Genomic DNA, 25622 nt, shown 5'->3' with positions numbered 1-25622 from the left:
GTTCTTCTTTAGTTGTTTGTAACAGTGTATGGGAATTTAAGTGAATGAAAACCATTAATTTGGCAGAATTGCATCGCATGGTTTAGTGAGATAAAACAAAGTCCAATAATTGTTCTGGTGCCGTGACCAGGATGCCGCACAGTGTCGCTGACAAACCCAATTAAATATTAAACGAAAAACAAATAAAATCTAATGAGACCGAACGTAATCTTGCAAGAATAACATCTATGCCAAAGTTTGTCATGTTTTTTTCGGTTCACAAACACAAAAAATGCTTTCCTCTCTTAATAGCGCCACCTCAAGCAAACACGCAACACGCGCAGTGTGAGTTGGATGCGGTACACACTGTTTAATCTTCTTCGGTCATAAAAGTGGCTTCTCGTGAAATAAATCTTTTATGGTCACTCTGTCTCTCTATCTCTCTCTCTCTCTCTCTCTCTCTCTCTCTCTCTATCTCTCTCTCTCTCTCTCTCTCTATCTCTCTCTCTCTCTCTCTCTTTTATTCTTACTTTCTCTTCTGTTTGTTCGCAATTTTCTAACGACTCAAAAAAAACCGTCCGCACACCAAAAATCCTTGTCCACGTTGTACGTTGATCATTTTACAACGTTCTCCCACACTCGTCCACACTGGGTCATATTTGTGTTTGAAGGATTTAATCGGCTCGCACCATCGTTCGGCTTACAAACACACACACAGTTCCTGCTTCAAGAGATTTGATGGGCACTCTTAAATCACTAACTTTTTCCCTGTGCGCTGTTCGTATCTCATGTTCCACTTGCGCCCGTTCGGCGAAAGATTACATGAGGTCATATGGTTTTGGTTTTATTGCTGGGGTTGTTTTTTTTTTGTTTCATCTTATGTGCATTTCACCTCCACACATACCTTGCTGCTATATTAAGCCACATACATTCTAGATTGCGCACCGTAAAAGATCTACAAGGATCAAATGAAAATTTCATTTCACTCTAGCAGAATGGTTCGCTTCATTAGCTCTTCGCTTCGTGTACCCGGGTGCCAGAATCGACCCTAAAGCCAATGAGACACGGACCATCCCCCAAAAACGGCGGGTGTAAAGTTACACAAGTTAATGTCTACCTTGGCCCCATTCATTTGCACACCTTTTGTTTTAGCAGCGCTACGGACCTGGTCCAGCCGGGTCGGGTCGAACCTGGAGCCAATAAAATAGCTTGGTTCAAAATTTAATCTATATTGAAATCAAGCTTCTTTCCCAAGCTTTCTGCCATCTATCTGCCAAGATCTCTTGCTCTCGCTTGGGGCAGTGTAGTGTCCGGTATCGAATGGTTTAAATCAACCTTCCCCCCGTGTCGGTACACGGTCACTGGTGTGGTGGTGCACACGACGAAAGGAAAAAGCTAATCTAATTTCCCTCGAGCTCTGGTGCTGGTGGTCAAAAATATGTTCCCAAGCGGCGTCCAGAGACATCGGCGGCAAACACCGAACGACCGACAGTCCATCGTTTGTGGATCAATGGATACGATGTCGTCCGTGTACGGGGCGGATGCTTGGAAGGACCCAAACCAGCCATAGAGCAAAGAACCAGCAGCATCGTGGGTAAAATTTTAATTTCTTCTACCATAAGGGCAAACCTTACGGGCGGGCAGCGACGCGGGAGTTGTCAGTGGTAGAGGGAAGGAAGCAAGGATAAAAAGTAAACCCCGCCGGAAAGGTTAAAACCTTTCAGTCCGTTGGCTTGCTAAAATCAACACGCAAAACTGGGGGAGGAAAATTGGCAGCGAAAGGGCGGAAATTTACTTCACTCGTTTGGTTTCGCTAGGGCTGAGCATTCTTAACAGATCAAGGTCAAACAGATCGATAAGCCGTTACGCAAACGTTCGTAAACTTGTGCAAATCATGACATTTTAAATAACCTCAATCTGTAGTCGATCTGATAACTTCCAAGTGATGCAAAGTTCCTTTCTCTCTTTTTTTTTTTTTGCTAAAGTCCCTTACCGATAAACATTGACCCGTGCATATTGTTTCAGCGATCGGTATGATAAGCCGTACCCTTCAAGATCCAACGAATTCCGTACATGAAAAATTACCCAAAAACGGCATTCCCTTTTTTTGCCTTCCAGAAATGCCGAATTACATTACTTTTAAAAAAGTTTATCAAGAAAAAGGGGAATTCAACCCCCGAGCTCCACTGGGACCAATTCCACCATTGATCCCACGCAACAAATCCGATTAGGGAGGAAAGAATCTTTCGCTTCCCTCATGCCCCCCATCGGCACCACCGGCGGTCACCTTCGCGTCCAGCTTAGCCTAATCTGGTTATGTTTAAGGACCTTTTGTGGGGCGGGAAGCGGTTGGAACCCGAGTAAGTCGTAAATTTGTCAACATTGTGTGTGTTCAGGGTCACTTTTGCCGCGTGTTTCCACAGGTACTGGGCGTCCCTTTTTATGGGAAAATAAGATACTTTCAGTTGCCGAAATCGCTCCCGAAAGAATGGCCCGAAAAATGGAATTGACCTTCGGTGTGTGTGACACTGTGTTTTTCTTTCGCCCGCTGTTTAATCTTTGTGTTATGCGGTGAGCATAAAACAGTTTAACGACAACAAATGGGCAAATGAATCTCGGCTGGCTTGGGCGGGAGACTGTTGTGCGAAAGAGATTTAAGCAATTTATGAGCCGCAGCTTAACTGTGAGAAGCAAAACATCCATACACAAGCACTGGAGTGGTTTTCGACGCATCTTTGCCTCGGGCTTACCTAAAACACGCCTGCTAATGGGATCAATTATTACCTCGCTGGGAGCTTTAAGCCGCACAACGAATCAGCAATGAATCTAATTCCGCACCGTTATCGTTTCCCTTCAGGGTTTCCAATTTGTTTTCATTTCTCATAACAAAGTCTAGCGTCTGCAGCAAACGCCGGTTCCAAACGTGGCAATGGCTACTAAAAAATTCAATTATGACATCAATGTTTTGAAGCGAAGGGATAATCCTCTAACCATTAACCCTGCCTCCTGCCGGAACGCTCTCCACACCTAACGAGGAGCAAATCCGAGCCGCGTGCGGACGGCCTTTGAAGATGGTAATTCATGTCGATTAGGGCTCAATGGTTAGAAATATCCTCCCACTTTGGGGCCTGTGGGAGGTGTCCGTTTCTGTGCGTTCCTTTTTTTTATTTTACAAACTAAAATGGTTTAATTTTCCCAAAGCTCATCCAACGCGCTCCTGCTGGTGGTGTCATAAAAGTGGGTCGGGTCGTAAAAAAAGCCCCCCACCGTGTCGAAAAGGTGAAGCTGTTGATGTGTATTTTAAATTGAAGACACACACACAGATGACGGGCGATGCCACAACGCCGATCACTTAACATTACCAGGGGGAATGCAGGAATGCGCACACGTGCGCCTGGCATCCATTCCCGGGCACCGTTTATGGCCCTCCAGATTATAGGCCTTCGACGCTCGGTGCGATGCAGAGACCATCGTTGGGACCGAACGAGTACGACCGTGCGTGGCAGTACGATCATTGACAAACGTTTATTGCTGTTTACATGTCGTACGAGATGGTTCGAGTTTTTCGAAGATACGCAAACGAGTAACTAGCGCACACACCACCATACGTTCGCGTGGCTAACTGTCTTCGAAACGTACGCATTCATCAAACGAACGGATCGTGCTGTACGGTGGATGGAGCGATAAATTATACGATACGAGACAATCGTCTAAATGCATCTCCTTTTGCCTACACCGAGACCGAGTGTATCCGATGTCGGACATGTTGCTTGCTGTCAGTTCCGATCCGCAGGACATTGTTTTGCGCCAATTCGAAATTCGATAGACATCTCGATTGTGTCCTACAGCACGTGAACACGCACGTCAATTACTCAACGATGCGCATTTCCGATGCGTCTCGAGACGTGATTTGGAAGCATATCTACGAGAAGCTAGCTAGCTAGCTTTGTCTCCTCCAGTCATCTCCTACGCGCTAACCAAACAGCTAATTTGGAGCAGAAACGCTTACCTTCCTCATTGTTCAAAACTATACTTCAAACTGTACTGCATTATGAAACGCTGGAAAGAAACGCGTTTCTTTCATCGACGTAATCCACCCTTTGGGGGTGGAGTGTTTCCTTATTTTTAATGCTCCACTTCAAACTGTTCGCCAGCTTCTACACGGCGTCACGCTGAATGTGAAATGATATTGACTGTAAGGTCTGACCAAGCCCGCCCGCCGAGCGTTCCACCGCTGACCGTTCTACCGCCAACTAGGCCACGCGCAAAGCCACTTTCTTTTTGCCAAAAGCTTTTCAGCTTTCCCCCATCCCGCTGCTTCCCAACGCACTGTCCTTGAGGCTTTGAGGAGCCTCGAAAGGGATGAGATGAATTTTATGAAGCCGAACTTTTATGGAGATTTATGACATCATTATGAAGCATTTTATATCGGTTCCGAGGTCAGCAGGCCTTGCGGGGGCAGGGGTGGGAACGGAACAAATGCCAACCGGTGTTGTTGCTGTCGGTTGTCGGAAAACGCGATCGATTGAAGCGAGAGAAACGGTTTCTCACGTCCAGACATTGGGCCTTGAAGGGCGAGAAGCAGTAGGTTAAGCGGCCGAGGGTAACCTGGTTTGGGGGGAAGGTTAAGAAGCTTTGTCGGTTGTGCTGACTTGTTCAAGGAGCTAGTAAATAATTCTCGGGGACTGGCTCGTCTTTGCTGAATTATTGACGCCCGTTTGATGGTTTAATATGAAACCGACCCGTAAAGAGTGTAGAATAATTAAGTTTGCCTTTGAAGGAAGTTATCGAAGGAAATTAGCTATGAAACAGTTTAGTGATGTATACAATCGTTGAAGTAGCTATAATTCCAATTTCTTCTAATCTTCTAATTTTGCTAAAATTATTGTTCAACTCGACGTTTATATCTTGTTAGAAGTGAACAAGATGCTTAAAAGTTTGCATACGTCATGTAGCTTGCATACATACAGGCGAATAAGGTTTCTATGCACATTAATTGATAGTTTTATCAATAAATATCATTTTTATAGCCACAAAATAACATGTTCAACATGTTTTATAAAGAGGCTCAAAGTCGAAGTAGAACGAACAGGGAAAACGTTCTCGCACTTCTTAGAAAACCGCAATGGCACGGTTTCGGTTCTGGTAGAAAAGTTTAATTTTCCCACTCGAATGCACGCAGCGAAGCAAAAGCATTCACGGAATGCTTCTTTTATGGACAATTACGCATGGCATGTAGTGCAAATGTCGTGTTGCCGCCGTTGCTGCCTTGCCGCTTGATCAAGAAAAATCAATACAAGCTTCTTCCGCCCGCTAGACGACGCCCGTCACGGAACGTTGCTAAAAGCGCCATTACAGAGCTCGTGTCTCGTGCACTGTGCGCTACCTGTTTCCAACGATCGGCACGCATAGCCCAGCACAAGTGTTAAGGGCACAGATGAGGGGATAAAATGTGTTACACGTTCACCAAGAACGCAATAACATTCCTTGCCGCGGCTAAAATCGGAAATGGATCAGAAAACGCGTGACTGATCATCAGCGGAAAAGCTGCCGCCGAGCTGCTGTTGCGCCACATTCCAGGACGAGCTTACTATTGTTATCACACACCACCACATGGACACATGGTGTGTCCGAGCGGTGGGGAACTATATTTACTCCCTACGGACGAACGGTTGGTATGATCGTAAACATCACCCGGTTCGGGACGGTTCGGGAGCAAACCCGTATCCTTGCGCGCGCGCCCTGCAAAAGGTGTTCGAAATGCGGCGGTAAATATTGGTTCAAGTACCCACCTTTGCTGGGCTTAGGCTTTGAGCCGATGCGCCAAAACACGTCATCGTCCTTCACTCCACAAAACGCCGAATGTTGCGAAAATGTTGCCCCATACACACACACAAACATATGGAGTAGCGTTATGGCAGTGAACATTCGAAGCACGTGCAGGCCCCATTCCGGGGCTGCCATAGGGTGGGCAGATTTTGGGCAGGTTGTTTGCATGGGTCGATAACCTCCACCTTCGCTCCCCCGTACTCACACAACTGAGGCATACAAAATGGATTACGTACTTTATTTGTTTACATCAAAATTTATGTTTACTCCGTATGCGATCCGTAAGCCGAACAGCGCCCTGCAAAAGCCCTGTCGACAGCGGTGATGTCGTCAGTGGCAACGCTCGTAATACAGCCCCAGCAGAGCAGCTCCAGTGCGGCTAAGCCTCCAACCATACAGCGATCTATCTGGATGGAGCAATGGATGAATGAAAATTGTTTTCCTTACCTCAAACCACCGGTTTCAGCGCAACGGTTTCATCACATTCCCATTTTAAGACCTACACGAAATCCAAAGAAACACATTCCTACCGCCCAGAGTTCCGGAGGATTCGGAAAGATTCTGCTGCCGTTGTTTTAGCCTCACAGTATCGCGTGATCCGGGCGTGCAGCGTGAAACCATTTTCCGGCATTTTCCTCCGTTTCACTTTCACAGCAGTCTCGATTCAATTTCTGCTTCGCTGCGAGGCGAGGCAGCCGGCGAGGATTTAAAATACGAGCATTGAAAAGTGAATCTGGTCGAAGCTAGCAAGGAAAATCCGCTTTATCCACCCCGGGAGGAAAGTCTGCCCTGCATGTGTGTACTTTCAATTAATGCAACAGCCTCTAAAAAGCAAACTAAGGCGAAGGCTGCCGCTTCTCTAGCAACAGATGGAGAATTGCTCCGGTGGCGTATGCAAGTGATAGTGAGATTTCACTTGTGGCAAATTGTGGGAAAAGATTAATTTGAGAGTGGTGTGTGTGTGTGTGTGATTTTAGTGTGAGGTGGTTGGAAAATGGGGTGGTAATTTTCAGGCGAATGTAAAAACAGTTTCAACTTGCTGAAAGATTATTCGAAAAGCGCATGCAAACGATACAAACGCCTGCTGGTATGCAACACGTCATGCACAGAAAGTAATGTGCTTGAACAACGCCTCAATGTATGCTAAAAAAAGTGTTCAATTGTTAGGATAATGAGGTGTATATGTATATGGTGCATTATTTTATGATCTTATTCAAAACCCATACTGTAAATTCTTGTTACTTTCATATCATAGAGAATTAAAACAAAGCGTTCTATCAAATATCCTTTGCCACAACTACTTTATCAGATGAGTTTCTACACAAAGCGATCACTGAACCAACCACCACTGAGCCCAAAGCATTTCATTCCTTTAAATGACCCTTCTCGTTCTCTCAAACCAACCCCACCACATCAGAACGGGGTCGCTACCGTTCGGTTCCTCCCAACGGTTGGCGGTGTACGTTACGCGTTTCCCATTTTCACATCCATTAATGGCGTTTTGTATTTGGTGTTGTTGCTTTATTTGCCACCTCGACCACCACCATCATTATCGTGGTCGGCCAACAACAACCACCAAGATCGCCCCCCCCCCTCTTCCTCCGCTACGCTTTTGTCTGTTCCCGCCACACTTTTAGTTAGCAAATTAAGAACGAAAAAAAGGGTTCGCCTGCGAAGGAATCCTGCCCTGGGTGTGGCATCCCTTGCGTTCGGGGGCATTCAGCAGAGGAGGAAGAAGAGGGGGAACATTTTTCACGCCATTCAACATTCTTCGGTGATGTGAAACCCGTTCACCCACGTCAAAGTTGTAGGGTTCGGGGTTGATTTTTCACCGCCAACGAACAATGAGAGGAAAAAAACCCCGAAACCCTACTCCCATCCGTCCATTATTATAGACTGCTTCTAGGAGCTTTTTTTTTTGGGCGGCGTTCGAACCCACCCGTAACGTGTCAGGTTGCTACACATTCCCATTAAAAGCACCGTTAAGGGGTTTTTTTGTTGTTAGTTCGTTACACGATTGTGTAGTAAAATTTTATCGATACAAGCTTCCCGCAATCGGCGATCGTTGCGAGGGAGAATAAGGGCCGTGATATCAGTTTTCTCCCAAATCCTAATAACTATATTCTTCTCCCAAAGTAAGGGCAGCCCACTGGACCAATGTCTATTATTCTTGCTTTTTGCCGGCCCTTATTTGCGATACAGTTACGGGAAAGCTTCTTCGCTTTACTTACTCCGCAAGAAGCTCCGCTTATCGGCATGGCAAGCTTGCCCCATTGTTTGTTTCGCCACAATTTTGACGCAGGCTGCCAGAGCTTGTGCATAAATTTAAATGTTTACACTACTCTCTGGCTGAACACCCTACCGATACCTATACATTGAGTTGTCTACAGTGACAAGTGAAAAGGGACCCATCCGCTTTGCGCAAAAGTCAATGGCGTGCGATCGTCAAACGCGGCCAAACGCCTCCCCGGTGACACATCCGGAACCGGTCTCACCCGACAGGGCCAGTAGCGCAGCAGCTCCCGGCCGGAGCTTTTGTTACAAAGAAAGCAGCACAGCAGAAAGGCAACCCATAATGCTTCACATCACTTTCTTTATTTGCCGGAATTTTAAACAAGTTCCATGCCCCATTTTCATACCACTTTGTCGTATGTTTTATGAACATTCCTGAACATCCCGCAGTTGGGGGGGGTGAGGGGGGGAGTAAGAAAACCTCCTGCCTGCAGTGTGGAGAGGAACTCGCGTAACTTCCTGCTTCAACCGCCATCCCACGAAGAGAATCTCCCTTCTTTTGGCCCTTAGCATTATGTAAAGCCACCGGCAAACACAGTCTCCCCCCTCCCCCCACCCTCCCCATCGACAGCCCTTTCAACCGGTGCGTTCATTCGGAAACGCCATCCTTCCGAGCCCCATCACAGGCAAACAGGCTTTTGTGCCGGGCGGTTCCTTCAACTAGCCCAACGACTTTCTTCCATTGTTGCTCACTTGAAGTGGGTCTTTCACCTGCAGAAAATGGTACCGTCTCGCTGCCCTCCTTGCCGTCCCGGACGGGTTTTCTTCAATAAGAATGGCAGCAATCCATCGTGGCGCGCTGCGTGTGTGTGTGTGTGTGTGTGTGTGTGTGTGTACACTGGAAAGTCGCGAAAAATTACAGCTATTTACTGTTGTGTAAAACCACAACTTCCTCTTACTCGCACACACACACATTTACACGGGGCTACCAGTTCGGTCCACGTGCTCGTTACATTGTTTTTCGAGTGTGTCTTTGGCACTTGACAGCAGTGAATGCTGTCACTGGTGGGTGGGTGTATGTGTGTTGCCATTTCTTCGCAGAGTGCTGCTCTTAAGCCAACTGACACGTTATCACAGACGGACGGCAGATGGAAGAGATACGAGCAGCACCATTGAAAGCTTTCGTTTTTTTCTCTCTCTCTTGCAGCATGTGGGACGTGTATTACATTACTCTTCAAAAAAGGATGTCTTTTGAAATCAACCATCAAGGCACACACACACACGCACAGACATCCAGGCCCATCCTGAATATTGACGCTGGTGTGTCCTACGCTTTCAGAGCTGCCAGCCTTTCTGTCAGCTTGTTTCCAACGGGAGGTACCGAGAGAACAATCAATTATTCAGGCAAACATTCAGATTACAACGTCAATGTGTCTACCTTGCAGCCCCTGGCCAAGACACCCGGAGCAAGACGAATGCTTCAGCTGATCGAGTCTGACGTCCTTCGATAGTGCCAGAGAGAGAGAGAGAGAGAGAGAGAGAGAGAGAGGCGCACACACAAACACAAGCAGGAAGATGAAGATCTTTTAGCTTAAGACACGAACCCACTTTAATGAACGTTGCTACACTCTGCTCGGTCTCGCTGGCTGAAAATTCTCACAACTTCCCAGCGTGTAAGCTAACGCACACCATTACCCTTCCTACGTTCCGGGACGCGCTGAGCAAAGGGCGGCGGCAATCCTTCGGCAAGCAAACGATGATTAATCTTTTCGCTCTACGGCGTCGGCAAAACTCTCGTACATCATCGCAGACGCGGGACCTGCGTTGGTGCTGCCAGCGTACCGTAATTGCCCCGATTGAGGAAAGCCCCTTCCGGAGGGGCCGTACGCGTACCAAGCGGAGCGTGTGAGAATTTCATGCCACGATTTCTACATACGCTCGAGCGATGTGTGCGAATGCTATATCATAATATCCTGGAACCGGAGGAGCCACGCTATAGCGAGGAATCCACAAGGGAACCGCCACCACGGCTAATGACTTTCTCGTATCGTGCGCTCCGTTCCGGCCATTAAAACAATCCCGCATGGCCGAGCTGGCTGGCTGTTGCGATCATCATCAAGCTGTGAAATTCTCGCTAAAAGCTCCCATCGACACCGCACCGACGTCGCGAAACGCACGATTGTTGCGTCACGGTATACCTTCGAGCTGGCTCCGGGCTGGCTTCGGGGAGCTCGGACAAAATTCAAACCATTTAAACAATTTCCCCTTTGGCATGCCGCCGGTTTGGTGCGACAAAACAAAGTGTGCTTTAAAGCTTGCCCAAAAAACCGAAGAAGATGTAAGCGATCACACGTCCCAGCACACCGCACGATAACAACAGCAGCTGCCCCCTACTGATAAGCGAATTCTTCATCTTTATTCAGGTGCGTTTAAGATTCGATATACGGGTCCCGAGCAGCTCTGGCTTGCCGTTTGACGTCTGACGGTCGCCCGGCCGGTCGGCTTGTTCTACGGCAGCAAGAGTGTTGGCAGCATTTAGGCAGATGACTTCCCGGGCCGGGCGTGTCGTTTGCAATGAAATATTCATTTCGGCCCGTCATGCTTCCATGGTCGCACGGAATAAATTACCTACCAGGCGGGCGTTGTGCATACGGGGGACGATTTCGCGCGAGCGAAACTAGTTAACTTCTGACATAATCAACAATGGTCTTTGTTGAAGCAGAGGTTTTTTTGTTTTCCTTGCCGTAGCCGTTTGGGCGGAAATTGAAAGTGGCTTCGAAGTATTGGGCAGTGCGAAACTTACCAGACGGCATTGCAAGATTTTGGGTAACATTAGAACATTCTGTGCTGAGCATGTCCTTGATTGATACCCGACGAACGCTTTGTCTTTCAATGTTGAGGACATTTCTTACGGCACACTTTAGTCAACTATTTCTTTCCTTGCTATCATCGGGCTTTTTTGCTGCCTCCTGTTTGGCAAACTTTTGATGTCAATCAAACGAAATTCCAATCGCAAAACTTCCCGCTTTCTCTATGTCTGCAATAGACATTGTTGAGCTTGCGGACGGGAATTCACCTCCCAAACCATTTGTTTTAGGATGTTATTCAGCCATCCTGTACAATTGTTTGTCAGTGTGTGTGTGTGTGTGTGCAATTGTTTGGTGAAAACCAAAACCCGCAAAACACACCTTCAAACACATTCAATCTACAATTGTCAAAATGGCTAACTTTTTCTCGCACGAACCACTCGAACTCGGCACCCCCGCCCCAAACTCGTCGCTCACAAATCACACCGACCGGCGGTCGTGTGTCCTCCCCACCTTCCCCTTTATCTTTGGTGGTATAACCACAGTTTTTCAATTAAAAATCTGTCACAAACTTTCATCATCACTCTCGTCAGTTTGAACTTTTTTCCCCTTTCCACGTTGCGACGCGCCCCGTTCTGTGTGGTGGTTTGGTGGTCTCCACGCCATTTCTACGGGTGTTGCTGGTTGTTTCCATATTTTTACTTTCCCTCCAACCGAGTCCACCCGGTGGTGTCTCGTTCTATCATCGTCCTCATCATTCCACGAATCGTACATTTAATGCCGAAAAAACAATGCGCACACAACCGACCCACCCTTGCTGGCGCGTTACCTTGCGCTGTCGTCTGTTGGCAAGTGCAATCCTGAATGTCCTGTTCTTTCCTTCTCTCTCACTGTCTGTTTCAATATCTTCCTCTCTCTCTCTGGCATTTTCCATTCCTCCAAGCGCCGAAAAAACTTTTTTCCTTCTCCCTATTTGGAGTCTTACCCACGCTAAATCAACCTTCCTGTGACTGGCGCAATAACACAAATTATGCAGTATATTAAATGAAACAATCACTTGCTTGTGTGTGTGCGTGTGTGTTTGTGTGGATTTGTTCGCTATGTTGTCTTCCGGTTCGCTTGCTCACTTAATTTCTTTCAATGCCGCTTTGCGTTCCGGAAGATTTAGTACGTTCAAGTTCCCCGGACGATTTGTGCATTGGGCATTGGGCTCCGGGTCCGGACAAGGGCCCAAAACCAAACTCCGACGCCCAACCCCGAGCTCTCGACAGCGGACCGGGAGGGGGGGGGGGGGAGAAATACATCATTCCGACAAACTTTCCATCATCCACGGAGGCGGAGGCGTGCCATCAAAGACGCAGAGACGGGTGAAAAACGGGGCAATGGAAAGCAATGGAAAAGCTTTGCGCTGGGACGGCTCGCACCGTGAGCATGAGAATTTGATTTTGCTCGAAAAGCATCAAGCGAAGCGGAAGCATCCCGACAGCATGCCGGGCAACAGTTCAGATGGATTCACAGCTCATCTTTTCACAGGTCCCACCCCTCGCCTGCACAGGAAAAGCCTGGCCTCCACTTTCAACACACCTACCCACTGCACAATGGGCAGTTTAGAACAAATTGCGGGATAAAATTATTTTTGCAGAAATGGTTAGTTTTTATCGTTTGTAGTAAAGTATTATGATAGTAAATAACATTTTATTTGTAGTTCGCATCCATACCACCAGGTGGCGCTACATAAAATAGTGTTTTAAGGGATCTTTGTTTAGTTTTATTAAATTTGTGTGTTTTTTTTCTTGTATTATTTGTTGCTAATAGTATAAACCATTTTAAAATATACTGTAATGTTCCATAATGAAGATTAAATAAATAATAATAATAATAATATATAAACAAAACATAATAATTTTGAATAAGATAATTTTTTCTGCATTGTATAGGACAATTGTAGCTAATTCTCGTCACTTTTACTCACAGGTAGTACAAATATTAAAAATTTACACACACAACTTAGGTGGATGCTATTACAAGCTCCTGACGTCTAGTTCACTTTTCTAAAGACATGAATAAAGGCATTTAAATAATTGGATAGAGCAGGTGCATTGAAATAAAGTACTTCCCATATTCGTAATGAAAAGCAGCACATATTGTTTGTCTTTGAATATTCATCCAATACCTTTCCAAGTGCTGTACTGCCTTCAGAAGGGGTAATAAAACTACAAATTCCTTCTTGGTTTTACAACTATCTGAAAAAATCAAAATTGTACGATAGCTACAAACTAAGTATTTACTTCATTTGTAAAGTTAAACCCTGTCTTTGTTTTAGTGCGTGTAGCTACTGATATTGAACTGGTTAACGAATCAGAGGAATACAGCTCATTATACAAAATGTCCTTCTGGATGCATTTTCTTTCTTGCAAAATATTCTTTGTAGCATCTCCCCTCTATCCTTATATTTAGTTTGTCATGACTTTTGGGAGTTTCTTCTCCCAAAACGCCAATAGATGCTACTGCATTCATAACGTTTTCCTGTTATGCGTATAATTTAAGAATTATTTTCCTTATCTTCTTCTTCTTCTTTGGCTCAACAACCGTTGTCGGTCAAGGCCTGCCTTTACCTCTTGTGGGTTTGGCTTTCAGTGACTAATTATTGATTGGATTATTGATAGTCAATCCTACGTATGGCGGCACGGTCTATTTCAGGCTTGAACCCATGATGGGCATGTTGTTAAGTCGTACGAGTTGCGAGTATTTTCCTTATATCCTTATATATAATCTGCAGTAGGACCAAAAGGTATTTGGTTCTGATTTGCTTCATTACATTTAATGATAAAGTTAGGTTAGAATAGAAATTTACATATTAGATAAGTACATGAGCTGAAACTAAGATACACAGGTTCGTAATTGAAATGAAAGTTGATCAAAAGCACGTAGAATATATTTTTGTAGAATACACGAAATACGCTACACTAGGCACCTATGGAGCCGCCTAGTTACGCATGTGTCTGTTTTTAGAAAAAGTTGATGTGAAAAAACTTCAATAAAATTCGCGTTCGCAAACTTTCGCAGAATATTTCTTCACAGATTGATAGTATATATATTACACTATGATGTGACATATATGACACAACGCCACTCTACGCCACTTTTATAATGGCATCAAGTCAAAAGTTAAAATGATGAAAATTTTCAGGTGGTTTCTTCAGTTATTATTGTATATTTTTGCATAAAATTAACTTAGCTCAAATTTTTTCATGTGTTTATAAAGCTGACTAAATATCCTTTATAAAATGTCTAAACTTATCAAAATCGGTTCATATTTGAAAAAGTTACAAAGGTTCAAAGTTTTCCAAAAAAGTGAAAATTTTTCTGCGTTTTTTTAACAAATCTCGACTTTGAGAGGTGTTTTCTAGAGAACCAGAACAGATACAGAGCTCATATTTGGTATTTTTCTTAGTTTAACCCTTAGTATTAAAACCTATTATTTAAAATTGCGCTATTACAAAGTTGATTTTTTGAATTTCATCCCGGCAAATGCCCATTGTGCACTGGGGAGCATTCGGTTTTGGTATGTAAAACATTTTGCCGGTACGTACAAAAATACACCCACCTCGGCAGCTTCGAATGCTCCGAATCCTGGCCGTTGCCATGCCTGGTGCCTGGATGTATGTTTTTTCTCTTCTCTCGTTATTATATTATAATAAAACAGAAACAAACACACCATCACATATCAGATAAAATGATATACAAACGAAATGGTGAAAGGGATAGGCTGTTCCACAGCTCGGTGCACCAACGGGTGGATAGGTGCATTGCCATTGGGGATGGGTTGGGGATGATCTCGGGGCATGGGTTTCGGGGCACCGGTAAAACTTTACCACAACCTTGAACTTTTCAAAGCACAACACCCGAGCGCTTGATAAAGTGTGTTTAAATATTAACAATCGTACGGGCACCTTTCCCATATTATAACGCACGCCCTTGGTCAGGGTTATGAGTGAAGGTAAGCCCAACCCAACATGGGGGAAAAAATCGCTTTTAATTATTTCATCCCAAAAAACCGCTGCTGCAATTTCATCCATAAAGCACTCGAGTTTGGGAGGCTCATTAAATGAGGAGGATTTTTATAATGATGGGTTTTTATGATCGCTTTGTTTTTGAAGTATCGGATGGTTTGCTTTATAATTGCCAGTTAAAAGTCCACTAGAACCCGCCCGTTAAGAGCACCGTTGAAGGACTCGGGGAGAGATTCCATTTCGGTTTTAAATCATTCCACTTGCTGTAAAGGTCAACGAAAAGCCCTCTCATGCTTCAATGCTCTCCTGTCTCAAGTAACACAGAACACACCCAAAAACTGCTAGCTGGGCACACCAGTATGACACACTAGCAAAACGATAGCAAGCACTAAATGACACCGATCGATTGTATCGGCTGCGTTCGATTTCGACTCCGACCAACAAAACCCATCCCGGAAACACATCGCTTGCGTACTGGTCGTACTGCGCTAGTATACCCACCCCATGCGTAACATCTCCTCGTGGTGCGAACCTTCGCAAAAGGGGGCTTTGTCGACAGCCACAAACTATCGGTTCAAAAACGAACGGCACCAATTTTCTGTGGTGTTGCCTCTCGCTTTGCGTGCCAAAATGTTGGAGACTACGACCGCAAGGCACAAGACTTTTATCTCGAGCACAATAAAACCCTAATCAACCTGAAAGTTCGAGTGGGTACGGGACGTGTCTCGCCCATGGACAGTGTGTCATCCTTGGCCGGCAAACGTACAACGACACAACATGCCCAGCAGTGTCAGTGCGATAAGCCCCCCTGGAGACTCGGTCGGTGGTAAGTGGGTTTGATATATGGCCTAGTATGGTGTGAAAAGGGATGCTCCCATTACGGTTTATGGCTGTGACCTTAAAGTTAACCCCCGGTTTGGTGTCTTCTTTGGGTGAAAAATGTATGCATAGATTAAAATTTTAACCACACCTGAGCTTCACTTTCTTCCTTTCCATGGCGAATGGAATGCAACATTTTACTGAATCAATTACAATCGCTTTTTTTCCTTTTGCGATCGTGCGATGCGTCTTCTTTTTATAATAAAGTTATCTAAAAAATCATTCCAAACCAATGGCACGGGCCAAACCTGCCAAACAGACTGCTCCGGAAAACGAGCTCATCAATCAACACCAGTCCACGAGTTATCTATCTTTCGAAAATGTTCTCCCCCCTCGATCGTCACGCGCCCTCTGGTCACCAATTCAACAATTCATCCTCTCCTGGGAAGCACTTCCGACCAGAAATGCCTTTAGTATCCTTTTGCTGGAGATCCTTCAGCTCTTCCCCTAACTAAGCACGGGCGCAAATGTTGACTGTGCGTAGCCCATCAAGTGTAGCACTTAAGCAGCGGCAGCAGCACCGAACGACTAAAGCAAATGGTCAACTAACTTCAGGGTGTGTGTGTGTGTGTATGTGTGTGTGTGTGTGGGGCTAACCATGGAAAGTGGCTGAAAAGATGAAAGTTAGCAAATCGAATCGTTCACACCCTAAGCTTTGATGAGGAGAGGGATCCCTCGGTCGCTAGGCCACAAGTTCATATCACCGCCGATCAATCGTTTTCGGTTTCGAAGGCTTCTTCTACCCGCAAAGTAAACCGTAGACATTGGTGGGAGCTTAAGCTTCTGCCTTTGCCTCATCCGGTAGTGGTGGATGGTTGAACGCTGGAAGGGAGGTATATTTCCTCAAGTATTTCGATAAATATTTGATGAAAGCTACTCCATTTGCTAGCGCAGCGATAGTGGCGAAGCGATTCTTGGACCCGCTAGCTAATGGATGAATGAAAAAAGGGGCAAATGAGCGAGTGGTGTGCTTACAGGACCTTCACCTCTGTACCGTGTGACCTCTGTATATCGATTAATTTGGATTGAAAAGGCTTTAAGAAGTGTTCGTGTTAGCGTTTGGGGAAGAGATTTGCTTGTTTTGCATCATCCAAACAAGCTTACGGATGTCGATTTGGGCTTTTAAAAATAGTTGTTAAAACACAAAATAATTCTAATGATAAAAGATTAAGCAAACTGTTATCTTTCAAAAGGATTTATTCACCAATTTCCTTCTCAGTATGCCAGAAACCAAATTTCAGGAAACATTCGCTCGGAATGTACGTGCTTGGGAACTCAAACAAGCATTATCGAAGTTTGATGATTTCGCTAAACCAATCATTCCTTGCCTTCGTTGACCCTTACCATCACCCAGCTTCATACCTCTTCACAACACCCTTGAAGGCTTCTCAGATCTGTGGAATTAGACCTGGCGAACACGCACCTTCCAAGATTGCCTCTTCTAATTCAGATCAGACCGTCAACGCATACATCTTCGTCACCGTACGACCAATCCGCGTGCAAATTACAATTCCAATCACACACGAAAACACACATTTGTTTCGATTAACCTCAATCAAGCCCAGCACCGTGGGAGGCCAAGGGACGTTGTAGGGACGCAGAATTTATGCACCAGTGGTCGAACAAATCAGCCGACTCTTACGACTCGTTCGATTCCGGCAAAACATGAAAATCGTTTGCGCCAGTCCGAGCGGAAGGCCCGGGGACGGTTCAAACAGAGCCGGTCCCTTTTCAAGTGTCAATTTGCTCTCTCCGTGTATACTCCCTGGCAGCGTTCGGGGAGTGATAAAGATGTTCCGCGGTGCCTTTTTCCCTCTTCACTAACACCCTGGGTCGTACCTTATCAAGATGGAAGTTGACTGACTTCCTGGGGTCCCTGGCGGCCGTACCCGAACCAACGAGAAGAGGTGTGTATCACAACCTTACTTTGATGGGCAATTCCGGCTTCCGTAAGCCGTAGATTTATGAGGCTGGCAAAAGCTATTTGCTGTGATTTATTACCAGTCTTGTCGGCCAGCCGGTAGGCTCGCTGGCTGATGACGGATCGAGCCCGATTGCTGATCCTGCCACATCCCGATTCACAAACGTACCCGGGGACGCGTTAATGTTGCTCTAAATTGTTTTCAAACAGTGGCAACGGGCGGAAGAAACGGAGAATCATTTGCACCCAGGATGCTCCGTTCCATTGCACCCTCACAGGATGGTTTGTTGATTGTCTCTATTGCTGCTTTCGCTATGAAGCACACTCCGTGGCGGAGAAGAAATATAGACACACAAAAGCATCATCTGTCACTCAATCATATGCTTGGCCTACCGTTCGCAGGGACCAGTTTTCCCTCACAAACTAAGGCACCATCCCTTGAGGTCCATTCGGAACGCTCACGGATCACGAGCGGTGCAACGGTCTAGCTAAGCTAACGGAGTGAATAATTTGCTACCCACTGGAAGAAGTCTTGTCGGAGTCGCTTTCCAAAGAATACACTAATGCGAAAGATAATAACCACACCGCGTCAGTGTGCGGCTCCTGTCTTTAATGTACCACCGGGGACAGCGGAAAACGTACGACCGCCAGACGCCCCGTGGGTTCGGGTCACATTTTCTAGCCACAAAAACACACACGCGCACGTACGTGTCGTGGTAAAGTTTTGGTTCACGCACCAGCAGTCCGTGGGGAAACATAATTAGCTCTGCTCGTATCTAACCGCCCTTGGAAGGGAATTTAGTAGCGAGGCTTTGGTTAGCCTTTTACCTATGGACAATAGACGGGAAAGCTCTAGGGAGAGAGAACAAGGGAAGAAAAGCAGCGGAGATACATAAATGGCGCTGGTTGTCATTATCAGATACGCCGACAAAAGGGAAAGATCGTTTAACATTTGCCGGAGTGGTAAAGCGCTGGAAAGAAAGATTTATTGTGGACTTTCACCGGGCCGTTCACAAAGGGCAAACTCTAAACTTCATTAGTAAGTTATTTTACACATGCGCGCATGTGTAATATAGTGGAGTAGTGGAGTAAGTATTGGGTTTGTTGCTAAGCAGTCAAAATCTAGCAGGACATAATCTATTTTTTCCATTACCTATGTTTTAGCATTAAATTTGCATGAAGACAAAGATAAATAAGAACTTGAGAAACGGGATTTGATCTCACGTCATCATAATCACAAGACGATCACGTAGTCTGCTCGACCAAAGTGTCTACAAGTCTATCGAGCTGTTCAACAGCGTATAAAAATGCTAATTTCGAACAATCCCAACGAAAAAAATGGAAAACTTTCAATGAGTACCAATTTGCATCATCAGCAATACAAATTGTCCGCTTGTTCCTCCGCATCCTTCAATATCCTGCTCATATACACACACACACAAGAACAATAAAAAATACACTTCCAACCACACTCAACAGGACGACGTGATGTGCGCCTCTGTGTGACCGGAGAAAAATGTCCCTCCCCAAAATCCCCCAAAATCGCCAGCAAACCATCCCAATAAAATCCTCTCAATTGCATCGAATTATACGATTCGTACCTGGTCATTGTACGTTTGCTGAACCGAAGCCGAAGGTTTAGCAGCAAATCTCCATTCGCTTGCGGTCAGATTGAAATTGAAATTCCACCACCTCCTCGTTCACCCACAGCGAACAGCAAACGGTCACGGGCAGCACCATGTCTAACATGCAGGATGCTTCCACCCGTCCACGTTTGCATAATGATCAAATTCATAAAATACTTTTACATTTCTACACTGCCATAAACACACACAAACAGGCACGCGGGATCGCGTTTGTACAAATGACAGGTCAGACGGGGCCAAGCCAGAAAGTCAAGAGCTCCAGTGCTTGCAAAAAGCTCCAGCTTTATCGAACACGCCACCACACGGGTTGGTTGCAATCCGAGCGAAACCGAACAATCATCGCAGTCCTCGAAGGGTCGAACAATGCAATCTGCGAGTCGATTGTGCACCGCTTCAGTTTCGATGCACACGGGGCAAGTGGTTATATTTTCCAACGTACAGAGCCTGTAAAGCGTGTGCTGGGGGTACTGTGACTGGGCGCCTATTTGATCGCATGCCATGCCGAAATCAGAACCAAACAATGTCTTCTGCTGTGGGCTGTTCTCGCTATTTCTTCGCACATGTTTGCGGTTTGGGTGAAATGGGAAACGAACGTTTTGATTGAAATGGTTGGACTTTGTCGAGATACAACATGCGGTGGGCGGATACCGTGCCTGGTCGTTATGAATTGTGGCAATGTAGCGCAACATACTGAATGCCATGCGGCAAACGGGAGAATATTATACGCCGCTTGTGTTCGGAACTAATTAAGCATACCTGAGAAAAGAATCCAAGGAATGCAGACAGCACTATGCATGGATAATTTAATTAACTTACCTATACGTCGAGTGATAGGGTGGACAAGTGATCTGGAAATAAAAAGAATGCACACGATTAAAACCATTCCACAGGCACTAATTAACCTTTTCTACTTCTGCCTTTCATGTAAAGAATCTTCATATCCTGCATAAGTGAGTTGGTTGCGTTGTAAATAAGCACAATTAGCTATACATTCTCTCCTTCCAACGAGCACACTTCACCCAATTCCACGTCCTCAAATAGCTCAACAATCAACTTCTAACCTCTCCCCACCATCTCTGCCGTACTCTATTAAGGCTTCGTTTGTATCCAATTATCCCTCTCATCGTTATCGAAGGATACAGGTGAGCGCAGTATATCCGTGTCATCGATGTGCATTGAGCAAGTTAATATTTTTATCCCTTCCAGAATGCTTGCTTCAAGTATTTTCCTGGCAGATAGCGTACCATCGTCACTTCCGGGGTTTTTGCCAAAGGATATACTACTCGAGAGAGAGAGTGTGGGGAAGATAAAAAAATGACTCCCCTGAGTTGATGATCCTGCCATCGGTTTTCGCTGCCCTGACGCTGCATATGCAGTGCAATGCCAACCAAGCAAACGTCAGGATGTGGTCCGACCCGACAAGGTAGCAAGCGTGACGATACCCCTATCGTCATCACACATACACACACACACACATGGATGATAATATGAAAATAATGATGTTGTCATCTTCACGCCAAAATTACCATCGGCTGCTGCAGGAAACGGGTGCGCTGGCGGGCGAGCAAGAAAACGGCCCCGCTAGCGCTAACGTATGATACATGACACAACCATACATCACTCGCCAGTACTCGTGTCTTGGGATAGGTGACAAAGCAAGATTCGGGTAGGTACCCCCCCCCCCCCCCCTTCAGCATGGCACGGAGATCTTGCTTCCTGGTGCCAACACGTTAGTGGCATCCTGGCGAGAGCAGCACGAGCGGCCAACCATATTGCCATAGGGCTTGTGGTATAGGATTATTATTAGCCCCCTCCCATCCCCGACTTCCCTTCCAAACCCGATGACCAACCGCACGCCCAGTGCAGGAAGCAAAAACAGGGAACATATGACACATTCCGCCTCGAGGTTGACTTGTTTGTGTGCTCACTTTCTGCACTTGCTGTACCGCGTGTCGTTCGGCTCCCGGTCCGGGGGCCCCATAACGCCCGAAAGCGTAGGAAATTGTTTTCGTGTGAGAAATTCCTCATCGATTGTCGTTATCGCCCGCACCTGGGGAGACAGCATAAGCAACGGTGGTGCGGACACGTGTCAGGGCGTTTCAGAGCTTTTGTGTTGATTTTCCCCCGAAGGAAGTTTATTTTTATTCAAGTGCAATGATGGGACCTTTTTCTTTATGGCGAAAGGTTCTCGCAGGAAGGTGCCATTGGAAGGTATTGGGAAATATTGTCCGTGGTGCAAATGGTGTCGACTAGCAGTACAGTTTGATGCAGCTGTTTTTTGTGTGTGGGTGAATATGTGTCATACGAAGTGGAAAGAAGAGCAAAATTGATTTCCTTGTTATGTATTTCCAATATCTGCCATCGTTTCATAAGAAGAGCTAAAGGACATTTATTCATAGCAACCATCTTCCGGTGTAGTATCAGATAAAAAAACATTCAATATGACCTACCATGAACAAAGCTTGCATAACAATGTTTGCACAACAATTTCATCATTTCCCAGTTCAAAACTAGAAAAGAGGTTTGCTTTTCTTTTATTCTCGTGCGAAAAAGTCGTAGTCAAAGAGGCAAACCAGCTGGAAAATAATACAGAACTCATTTTCCAACTTGTCAAGCTCCTTCCCCGGCTCATCATCAATCTGGATTAAAGTTCGAACGGAATTCCTCCGAACCAATAAATTCACACCGGCGTGAGAAATAATCTCGATAAATCTCATCCACCGTGCGACCATCTGCACCTGACGGATATGCCGTCACGTCGTTGTCGCTCGCAGGACAGGAAGGTGTCGTCGCGCGGTGACAAAGAATTCAACCCAACGCCATCCCCGCCACCAGTTGGAGGAAGTTGTCTTGAGAAGAGCTTATGTAAAAACTACAAAGCGCAGCCATAAGAAACGTTCGAATCCCACCATCACCACCTCCACCGGCTGCTAAGCATTCCTATCGCGGAAATATCTAACCCGATTTGCGCACAATAAGCGCCCAGAGTCTAGGCTTTGTGTGTGCCCTTTCCGCGAGAAAAGGAAACCAACGCCGGTTAATCACATTCACTGGCTGGGGGTGGGTTGGTAGTTATGAATTTTAATTTGAATAAATTTTTCATTAGCCAAATTCGATAACGTCAACGCGTTAGTCATTCTCGTGGCGTGGCATTCGCCTACCGTCTTGTTCCTTCCACCAGAAAGCTTCCCGCTTTTCCGTGATGCAAACGAGCAAACGAGTGGTCCTCCTGTGTGTGATTTGAATCAAAGCTTCGCGTCGCGTGTTTTCCTTTACACCGTGTCGTGAGCACGTGGGCATGCCATTCGCTTGGCGTTCTTGTTTCGCGAACTGGTAACGTACGTGAGTGGCATACCGATCCGGATCCACGGAGCAGCGTTACGAATGTGATTGTCACCATTGGAGCTGCCACTGCTGCTGCTGCCCCTTTTTACCTCCCGATGGAATCACGCGCTGCTCATAATCAAACGGAAGGGCAAAACGAACCACGGCACAGAACCAAACTACTGACGAAACACACACATACACACAGTGGGTCGGGTAATGGCTTTCAGATCAGATCACGTCATACAGGAAGGTGTCTTCCCATCGGGCACAGTGATACGACGGCCAACGAACCACATTCCGGAACCATGCCAGCACGCGGGTGAGATTGAACGATGAAAACCCTGGCTGGCAAAAGGATCCTATAATCTGCCTCTAACTGGCTCGACAAACGAACGAAGTGTTACTTTGAAAACTGTGGGCTGGAAGCGGTGTAGTCAGCATGAAGAAAGAAGGAACTCCTTCGCACACAAAGCTCACCGAAACTGGATCCAATACTGGAAGATTTCGATCGATTGCAGTCATCGAACGAGCGAAACGAGCGGCTACATCCAAGTTAGTTTCACACCGAGCACTACAGCACAACGCAGGCTGTCCTTATTCTGGTCACGAAGCTCCGTTGCTCGACCCATCGTAAACGAACCCGCCTTCGATGCGGCCCCGCGATGGAAAGAGGTTAGATTTATTTATGTTTTTCCCCCTCAACTCGTTGGTGTTTGGCTTTTATTATTGTTGCTTTCGACAAACTTTGGGAATAAAAAACCAACATCAATTATTGTGATTCTAGTGCCAAAAATCTGACCTCTAGACTGTTTTAGCACGAAATTCACAGTATACAAATCCGGCACAAAAAAAATGCACAGTATGAACATTTCCTCAAAACGGAACGCTCCACTCCGATCGTTTGGAAGAGCAAAATTGTCTTAATTAAATTTCGTCCCTAATTGAAGGAACACATATTTCGGGGAATTGTCGGTGTTCTTGTATCGCTGTTGTTTTATTTCTTGGGGTTTGTTTTTTGTAGCTTTTGCAGAAAACTTAATCAAACCATTATAAGTTAGCTTTCGGAAGGTTTCGTAGCTATTCCGCGTGTACGTATATATATTCTAGAAAAGGGAAGGAAAGCACCAACAACTTTTCACCCAAACGCGAACAAACCGGGAAAGGTTCTGAGTGCACGAGAAAGACGAACAGCCGAAGGCAGCCAGTGGCGGCTTCGTGTCGCTGACGCTGCCATTGGAGTGGAACAAGACTTTCTACTTAAAACCCTCTACCATACCACTATACATGTTTAGTGACAAAGACACACCGCCTTACCATTGATTCGTAGTACCGGTTTCGGTTTCGAAGTGTTTCAAGTGAGTACAAATTGGCCGGCACAGGAGCTGCTTGCACGGGATGTCACGTTGTGCTGAATTAAAAACATGTTTTAAGAACACAAACTAATGGCTTCACTTGCAGCTGCACTTGTACGATAATCTATCGTTGGAGGGAGTAAATTAAAACACTCTTCAGAGCAATGGCCTTTCTTATAAACTTCAAGCAGCACGAGCAGTCCAGCAAATTAATGATGCATCAGCAGTTACCTGCCCAAGCTGTTGCTGCCAATATTACCGCCTACTTCTGCACAACAGCATAAAAATCATGATCCCACCCTCCCGTTACACGATCCTGCTGACAACAGCAAACATTATCGGCAGGATTATCGCCGTGTTCAGCAGCGGCAGGGTAACAGAAACTGCTTGTGACGACAAATTCTTCCGCTCAAGCTCACCTTTACGCTAGCTTTCTTCGTTCACCGGACAGCCGGGGACCGGGTTCTGTGATCCTGCTGATTGCCGAGCCTTTCGAGCGTAACGAGCTTATACCGGGCCTTGGTATCATTTCCATGCTCCTTTTTTGCTCTTCCCCAGCTGTAAAGTGAGCTGGTTTGTCTATTCCCTGGTCTTTCTTATGCTGCATATCAGGCTGTTTTTTTGTTCTCTCTCCTTTAATCTACAATATCGTCAAGCTACGATGGCCCCTCGATGGTCGGCGTGCATTGTCAGCATTGTGCTACTCGTTTGCTACTTTGTATTCTATGTAAAAAGGACAACGATAATGTAACGGCTCTTCTTCCCTGCTCGCTCTTCATTCTTTTTCACTGCAAGGTGCGTGCCAAAAAACGGTAATCCATCGCACTACCGATCGCACCCATTGTCCACCCATTGCGGAGGCGATCTCTTTATCCAATTTACCGCACGTCTAGCTTCAAGTAGGTACGCCTTCTTCTTTGTGCAACAACAAAAAGCAACCCATTTCAACCCGGTGCTAAAAAGAGCTTTGTTACGCCGGCCGGCATGAGGCATAAAAAAACGAGAAAACACCTTGTCGGAGATCGGCGAATCGGATCCGATATATTACACTTCGCGCGCACATCGTCGTCCCACCGTCTCGACGTCCATCACACGAGAGTCAGCTTTCGCTCATCGTCAGTGGGCTGTTTGCCAGCCAAGGCAAACCGGCACCGGCACAAGTCACGCGGCCACCTGACAGCCATCCCCGGGTAGACGGGGGGGAGGAGGAAGGTAGTGCACATCATCTTCCAAATCCGTTACTAATCCAGTAAGCTGAGCAGATTGAACTAAATTGAATTCTGTGCACATCAGCTTTCCTTCGGGCAAACCCCATTTGGGGCGGGAGACTTTTGAACGTTTTGTCTGCATGTACAAAAACAGGCACCCGGACAAAGGCGAGCTTATTTAAACCCACAACAAACAAAATTCTAGTTTGTCTGTTTGTGACAACGTTGTTCGGTAGCACACACGGATAAGAAAGCAGAACAGCGGACAGTTTCAGTACCGCAGCTTTAATCACATACAGAAAACACGTTCACCGTCTCGTAGCGCTTCAATGGCCCTGTTAGCGACACGCTCCTTTGCAAGCATTCACACACTGTTACACAAAAATAGCCTTACATTGGTGGTGGTGGTGGGTGGCGGCGGAGATTATA

At 45.9% G+C, this 25622-nt stretch overlaps 1 protein-coding gene across 1 annotated transcript in view; it reads right to left on the bottom strand.

Moving 5' to 3' along the window:
- LOC120951295 (glucose dehydrogenase [FAD, quinone]-like) overlaps positions 1 to 25622 on the bottom strand; it is a 63994-nt gene that overhangs the window by 2095 nt on the left and 36277 nt on the right. The window contains exon 6 of the mRNA XM_040369925.2: positions 20123 to 20154. The gene's annotated coding sequence lies outside the window, so the exon portion shown is untranslated. The remainder of the gene's footprint in view (positions 1 to 20122; positions 20155 to 25622) is intronic.

This window comes from Anopheles coluzzii, chromosome 2 (genome assembly GCF_943734685.1).
Source record: "Anopheles coluzzii chromosome 2, AcolN3, whole genome shotgun sequence".
Taxonomy (NCBI): Eukaryota; Metazoa; Arthropoda; class Insecta; order Diptera; family Culicidae; genus Anopheles; species Anopheles coluzzii.
Note: the sequence above shows the minus strand (reverse complement) of the source record. Positions and strands in the feature narration are given on the sequence as shown.